This window comes from Amphiprion ocellaris, chromosome 19 (genome assembly GCF_022539595.1).
Source record: "Amphiprion ocellaris isolate individual 3 ecotype Okinawa chromosome 19, ASM2253959v1, whole genome shotgun sequence".
Lineage (NCBI taxonomy): Eukaryota > Metazoa > Chordata > Actinopteri > Pomacentridae > Amphiprion > Amphiprion ocellaris.
The window spans coordinates 3,085,528-3,094,069 of NC_072784.1; positions in this window are offsets into that span (position 1 = coordinate 3,085,528).

Sequence of the window (8,542 nt, forward strand, 5' to 3'; positions counted from 1 at the left end):
CGTGGCCATGATTGAGTTTTCCGTGTGTCCTGATGTGCTGCATATGCATACAAAATTTTGTAGCTGTAGATGAAACACTCTGCCAGTTGACCTAATGGCCATAAAATATCAAATTTTTCGTGGGTCCTGATGTGTGCCCCGCGTTTCACACGTTTTGGGGTATGATAAGGCCGCCAAAAGTGCAATTTTAAATGCGACCAAAGAATAATAATAAACTAGAGGGGACGCAGAGCTGATTAAAAGCAGCGGAGAAGCGACCGGCAGAGAGAGAGTTCAAAAACCCGACAGTACCGAGCAGAGCGCTGGATTTAAGACCAGCTTTATGATCAAAACAACTTGTCATGGTCTAGAAATTATTTTAAATTTATAGTTTTACTAATTTATAATCTGCAGTTAATGTCTTCTCTGTAATTTTTACACTTTGAGGGCCGGATTGGACCCTCTGGAGGGCCGCTGTTGGCCCGTGGGCCGCATGTTGGACACCCCTGCTATAGAGGTTTTGTTGGTATGACTGCAATCTTTCCCTAATCTTAACTACTTGTCATAGAATGCAGTCTAAGATTAAATTGAACATCATGTCTAGAAGGGTTGCTTTTTAAATCCCTTTTCCTACGTTGTTCGTGATCCCAGACAGACACTAGTGGTCGACTGCCAGAGTGAAATCGTTGCTGACCCTGTAAAAAACGATCCTATATCACAATCAGGACTAAGAGCTAGCTCAAATTCTGCAATGCATGGTGTAAAAATTCATGTCTGGAGTGCTGCAGGGACCCAAAACACAAACATATCTGATTTCCTGAACTCTGACAGCTTATTGGACATGCCTGTGAAGGATGCCTGAGGAAAATTGCTTTCTATATGGGAAGCACCTGGATCGTTACAGCAAATTGTTCCCAAGTCGTGTAAAAGGGGTAATCAGAATCTTTCTTTATTTAACACTGTTTTAAAGAATCCCATCTGTCTGCGAGCCGGGGAGCTTAAAAGCAGAGGATGATTTATGAAAACACCGGCGTGGTGCTGTGCAGAACGTGTGATGTGAGAAAGCTCTCGCGGGGACGACTTCTTCGTCTTAGGCTCCAGTTGGAAGGTCATCCGGCATCAAGGTGAAGATGAAGAGTTGGGGCGATGAAGACTAAGAGTCCCGCAGAGGCAGGGCCACTTGATAGAGACACACCATTACAGTGACATACGGTCATTAGCCAGCTCAGCACTTTGCTGCCAGCCCAATATGTGCTGTAGCAGTTAGCATTCAGCTGGCGTTAATGGGGTAATTCCCATTCAGCTGGGATAGCGGCCTTATGAGCGATGTGTCACATCTATAGTCAGCTAGTGTAGCAGCCATGCAATAATTTCTCCACTCACTCCCGCATGAAATGACACTCAATCTTTGCCAAGAACGTACCCCCACTCCCCCATTTTCCTCTCAGCTCTAAATCACACCTCACTGTCTCTATTACATACCTCAACCGCTCTCTAAATCACTTTCCCCTCTACGCTCCTTTTCTCCTCTACTTCACCCACTTTCCTCTTGAGCATCATAAACAGTTCCAACTTTTCCTTGCTGCTGCCGGTCAGATCAGGCCTGTGTTTGACTGTAACACTTTTAAAACACGGGTTTGTTGAGAGGAAGAGCTCAGATTTGAGGCTTTAAATGACTGCATTTTCAACAAGGACGTAAGTTTTCTTCAGGATTGTGACAGAAAAAGAAAAGAGGAAAGAACGAAAACAAAACAAAAAGTGTATCCAAGTCATATAAACATTAAATATATATCACCTAATAAATGTATTCTGATCAAATTGGTTATTACAGCGTTCAGTCTAAATAATAATTGTGTAAACTGCTGCTTTATATTGCAGTAAACCAATGATAAACCATAATATTCCTGATGTTGTTGTCATATTACACTGAAAAAAGAGAATTGCTGAAGCAGTTCAAATGAGTTGCTTAAATAGAACTAAGTTTATCCAATTAAGCTGGCAAGTAATATTAATGTCACTGTTTTAACCCTTGTGTCGTCCTGCGGGTCAAACTGACCCATTTTAAAGTTTGAAAATGTGTGGAAAAAAAAATATTTTCACAGTGAAAACTTCCACATTTGCAACATTTTTGGGAAGTTTTTAAACATTTTTTGGTGGAAAAAAAGAAATACTAAAAAAAATGTTTGTTTAAGAACATTCAGAAAAAAAGACTTTTTTCTGAATGTTCTTAAAGAAAATATTAGAAGTTTTACTGATATATATGTAATTAGGATTTTTTTTGGAAGATTTTTATTCATTTTTTTGAAAATATTTATTTTTTCAAAATGGACAGATTTTGCCCATTCCTTGTTTTTTTTTCAAGCAGTTTCTTGAAAGTCTCTCGGCACACCAACCTAATAATCTCTAGAATGCCCTTTAACTGTGTATGAAACAAAAATGACTGTCGCTGCTTCATGTCAGTGTCTCATGCAGCTCTCATCGTGGCCAAAAACGTTGTCACAGCAACCCTCGCTGAGCGACTTTTGTCAGCATTCCTGGTTCGTCTGTTCGTCTGTCGGTTGGCCCGAACACGCCCTGATCATCCATCCACCTAATCCCCCACCTCTGCACCCGTTCATCCCCACCTCCTCCTCCTCCACCTCATGTTTTGGGTTTTTCAGCTGCTGTGGACAGAAAGCCCATTTAGGCGCCACATGTGTGTGTGTACGTGCACGTGCGTGTGCACAACGGTCCTTCTGCGTCCATTTTGGGAGGCGAGGTGCGTCAGAGCGTGAAGGCTAGCTGTCGGTCCGCATTACATTCAGCTGTTGGGCACCGTGTGTGTGTGTGTGTGTGTGTGTGTGTGTGTGTGTGTGTGTGTGTGTGTGTGTGTGTGTGTGTGTGTGTGTGTGTGTGTGTGTGTGTGTGTGTGTGTGTGTGTGTGTGTGTGTGTGGGTGTTCTAAGAACCCAGTTTTAGTTCTGTGAAACAAAATGAAGGAATCTCTGTCTTTCTCTACTATGTCACCACTGTCTCTTAACCCTCCTGTTGTCTTCATTTATGAGCACCAAAAAATATTGTTTCCTTGTCTGAAAAAAATCCAAAAATTCAGCAAAAAAATTCCCCAAATTTCTGAAAATTTGCAAAACCTTCAGGAAGAAAATTCCAATAATTCCTTAATAGTTTCCCTTCAAAGTTTTATTTAAAAAAAATCCCCCAAATGTGGCAAGAAAATTCATGTAAATATTTTTTAAAAATGAGGAGAAATCTTCCCAAAAAATCCTAAAGGGCGCCCGTATATCTCAACGCGTTAAGTGGGTGACCCATGTACAGGGCTGGTCCCCGACGCAGCGGCCCGGGTTCGATTCCCGCTCGTGGCCTTTTGCTGTATCTCTTCTCCCTTACTCTCTCTCTCACTGCACCTAAAATAAAGCCAAAAAAAGGCCAAAAAAAAAAACTTTAAAAAAAAAAAAAAAAATCCTAAAAATATCTAGTGATTACATATATATCAGTAAAACTTCTAATATTTTCTTGAAGAACATTCAGAAAAAAAAATATCTATATATTTTTTTTTTTACCATCCCTTATTAACCCCACAAGGGGAAATTCTGATTTTCACATATCTCTCCAATTGGGGGAGTCAGAGCGACAGGTCAGCCACAGTACAGCACCTCTGGAGCAGAAAGGGTTAAGGACCCAACAGTGGCCACATCAGGGCTTGAACCTCTGACCTTGTGATCAGTAGTCTAGAGACTTAACCGTTGTGCCACCACTGCCCCAACCAAACCATTTTTATCAATCAGCCAAGTTGGGTTTTGAACCAGGGACCTCTGGGTTGAGAGTCCTGCATTCATCCCAGTGAGCTAGTCACTTTCACTTCAAAATCCAGCAAAATTCGCTGGATTTGGTTGATTTTTTTCTGAATGTTCTTAAAGAAACTTTTTTTTTTAACGTTTCTTTTTTTCCACCAAAAAATGTTCAAAAATTTCCAAAAATTGTTGAAAATGTGACATCAGAAGTATGTGAATGTTCTTAAAGAAAATATTAGAAGTTTTACTGATATATATGGAATCACTTTAGATATTTTTAGGATTTTTTTGTAAGATTTTTAATCATTTCTTGAAAATATTTACAAGAATTTTCTTGCAAAATTTGTTTGTTTTTCTTTTTTTTTTTTAAATAAAACTTTTCAGGAATTATTGGAATTTTCTTCCTGAAGATTTTGCAAATTTTCAGAAATTTGTGGAATTTTTTTCCAGATTTTTTTCAGATAAGGAAACAATATTTTTTGGTGCCCATAAATGAAAACAACAGGAGGGTTAAACTAAGACTCATGCACGCCTCCACACACACACACACACACACACACACACACACACACACACACCTCTGTCTCATGGGTTTTCTGAGTTGCACAACATGTGTTTAATCAGCCACTGTTTTCCCATCATGCTTCACTCCACACTCACACCAGACACACTTCACTGCCATCCTCAAACCTCAGATTCCTTCCTGTTTTTCAGTTCTGCTGTTCAGACATGAGCTCGAGTAACCTTTAGAGATCCAGATAACCTTTCTACAGAATGAGAAAGAGAAGCTAAGAATCATTACCCACATTCAGCATTTCTTTTTTTCTATTTTTTGGCATCAGAAAAAGTCATGAAACACGTGTTTGTGTGTCTGTAAGCGGTCAGTGGGCTTCATGCTCCCGCTCAGCCTCTCAAGGAGGAATTAGTCAGTTAGTGGAGCTTTAAAAGCCACAAGTACATGCAAAATGAAGAAAAACACAAACAAAAGTAATAATATTGCACATGGATAAGTTTGTTGATTATGTATCTCTTCTGCAGAAGGGGGAGGAATCGTACAGTCATGTAGACAGAAATGCTGGAAAATAGCCCAAACAGCCTGGTCAGTTTGGCTACTTCTCCTCTGTGCTCTGTGGAAACACTGCCTGCAGTTCACCCCAGATGTTTTGTCACACGACTGTTGGTTGTAAACACATGACCTGCTCATTTGATTTCTTTTTTGGTCATTTTCAGTCCATTTTGTGGGCATTGTAGGTCTTTATGTGCTCAATTTGTGCCTTTTTGGGACAATTTTCAGTCCATTTGGGATCATTTGAAGTGTTTTTGTGGTCATTTTGCAATTTCTTGCAGTTATTTTGTGTGTCTTTCGTCAGTTTGTGTCTTTATATGATAATTATCTGCCTCATTGAGTCATTTTCTGTGGTCATTTTGTGTCATTTTTTGCATTTTTGTGGTCATGTGTCTTTGTGCTCATTTTGTTTCTTTTTTGGTCACTTTCAGACTGTTTTGTGGTCATTTTGTGCATTTTTGTGGTCATTTTGCAATTTTGTAGTTATTTTGTGTGTCTTTCATCAATTTGTGTCTTAATATGATATTTATCTGCCTCATTGAGTCATTTTCTGTGGTCATTTTGTGTCCTATTGTGTCATTTTTTGCATTTTTGGTCATTTTCAGACTGTTTTGTGGTCATTTTAAATCTTTTTGTGGTCATTTTGTGCATTTTTTGGTCATTTTCTGCCTTTTGTGGCCGTTTTCAGTCTGTTTGTGATCATTTTAGGTGTTTTTGTGGTCATTTTGCAATTTTTGGTTGCACTTGACTTAATCGCAGCTTTTTTGTTGCGTTACGGAGCGCAGAACATTTTTGTTTTTAAAATCATCTGGTACTAAAAGTTAATTTTTGAATGAGACATACTGAGTCATAGTTTACGTATTCTCCCAAAATAAACTGTACGTCACATATGACATGTTCATTTTGTTTGATTTGTATAAATAGTGGACAAAAATACTCAAAAACAGCAACAACAGTCGATTTAATTTCTGGAAAAACATCATAAACTTCAAAATATAACTATCAGTGATCATGTTAATCAGTAGTACTGCTGTGTTGTGTTCAGTGGAAGCTAAAAGCAGGCTGATGGAGGTTCACAGGGTGAACTGAGACGACCACAGGTTTCAGTGTGAGCTGCCACTGGACTGCGGTGGCAACATTCTCACACCAGCCACTTCCTCAGCCTTCTCACGCTATGAGGCTCACCGAGCTGTCAGCATCGCTCTGTGTGCACGTGAGTGTGCACCGGCTCTTCATGAAAGCTTTAAACCCAGATCGTGTTCGCACACTGATGTTAACAAACTAATCAGTGACCCAAATTCTGTCCGTTGCAGAGAAGCTTTTTGCATTTTATCCTTCTTATGCTAGAAGATTTTAGTCAGAGAAATTTAAAAAAAGAACTTTCAACAACTCTGATTGAAAAAATGAAAACAAAAAAATCAAGAAAAACTACAGAAGAGACTGTATACCGTTTAACTTGGTCCTTCTGAACTAAAAATGGCATCAAAACAACTATAATAGAGATGCTTGTTCATGAAGTCACTGTTACTAAAACCTGTAGTTTAGTGGCCTCTAGTGGCTGCTACTGGGTACTACATTCAACCGTGAATTAGAACAGGCATTCAGCATATTTCATCCTGCATTTTCTGTATTATTATTTAAACAAACTACTACATTTATTCTATTACTACATTTAAATATAATTCTGAGTTATTTCCATTTCATACTACTTCATACTTCCACTTCACTACAGAAAGATGAGAGAAATACTGGAAACAAATTTTTGTATCAGACTTTGTTTCTCTCATTAATCACGTGAGGAGACCTCAGATTTATCTGCTGTTCCTGTCTATAAAACTACATCTAAAGTAGTTAAACCAGCTCCAACTGCAGCAGCTACAACAGTAACATGCTGCGGATCCGCAGATGCTTCACTATTAAAACATCATCAGGTCATTTATACTGATATATCAGTTTAACTTAAGTAGGATAATTCACACACTGAAGTGCAGAACCTGAGTACTTCCTGCTAGTGAAACTATGTATTAACCCTCCTGTTGTCCTCATTTATGAGCACCAAAAAATATTGTTTCCTTGTCTGAAAAAAATCCAAAAATTCTGCAAAAAAATTTCCCAAATTTCTGAAAATTTGCAGAACCTTCAGGAAGAAAATTCCAATAATTCCTTAAATGGTTCCCTTAAAAGTTTTATTTTAAATAAAAAATCCCCCAAATTTGGCAAGAAAATTCTTGTAAATATTTTCAAAAAAATGAGTAAAAATCTTCCAAAAAATCCTAAAAATATCTGAAGCGATTATATACATATCAGTAAAACTTGTAATATTTTCTTTAAGAACATTCACATAAAAATCAAAATAAATACAGCGAATTTTGTTGGATTTTGGTTGATTTTTTTTGTGAATGTTCTTAAGAAACATTTTTAACGTTCCTTTTTTTTCCACGAAAAAATGTTCAAAGATTTCCCAAAAATGTTGAAAATGTGGACATCAGAAGTTTCACTGAGAATTTCTTTTTTTTTTTTTTCGCTTTTCCAAACTTTAAAATGGGTCAATTTTGACCGGCAGGACGACACGAGGGTTAAATATAAATGTAAAGGTGATTCTTATGCTGGGTTCTGAGTCCAATCCGTCTGTCCAGTCTGAAGCTCAGCCTCATATAAATCACTTCTTCCCAAGGATCTCAGCTTACAGCTTTGGAAATAATGACTGGACCACTGTGACCGCTGTGTTTTGGCCTCCACCTTTGTGGTTCTTGGTGAAGACATTCTGCTTTTTTTTCTTAAGCTTCTAATGGATGCTGTTATGTTGAATCCAAAATGGTTATTTAAAACTCTCACTGTATTCCATTAAACTGTATTCCTCTTTGTAGCACCAACAGGTGGTCTAATAATTAGATTTAAAGCTGCATCTCTTGGCTCAGATTGGACCGATTCAGAAACATCTGGGAGAATTTGGAGGTTAAACAGATGAAATGTTGTCAAAGCTCCAGGTTTGTCTGTGGCAGCTGATTTCAGTTTTATTTTGACGTGTTTTTGACCAAAATGTATCTTTGTTTTTGTCAATTTTTAATTCAGCTTTTGTTAGTCTTGTTTGAATCAACAGAAACGTCACACATTTCAGCGTAGTTTTTGTTTTTTGTCCGTCTATTTAATGTGTTGTGCATATTTTCAGGTCATTGTCACATTGAAAGAATTCCTACCATTCAGAAATGTTTATATATTTTTGCCCTGATCTACACAGCTCCAGTTTTTCATTTTATTTCACAGCTTGGTTTGTGTCCTGACATGCAGCACATATCATGTCCCTTATATACACCAGTGTGTGCCTTTTTAAACTATGTCTAATCCATTCAATGAGTCACAGGTGGACTCCAGTTAAGTTCAATTAACACAGCTGTGCTGTTCGTAGTTGCAAAAACAAGATTTTCCTCCTCTTTATCTTGGCACTTATCTGGAACCCAGTGGGTGTTTTCCAATATTCATACATCCGTACTATAATATGTACTTATACAGTAAAAGTATGTGATTTGAAACTCGGACATGCCTGCAGGCCTCTTTTTAAATCAGTAATTTTTTGGATTGCAAAAGTGGAGGTAACGGAAATGTAAACAAATTATTTGAAATTCTGGTAAGAAGTCTTAAAATGTCTGTCAGAAATGTTTAAAGTTAATGAACCCCTAAGTACTAAACTATGCATACTTGGAATAAACCCA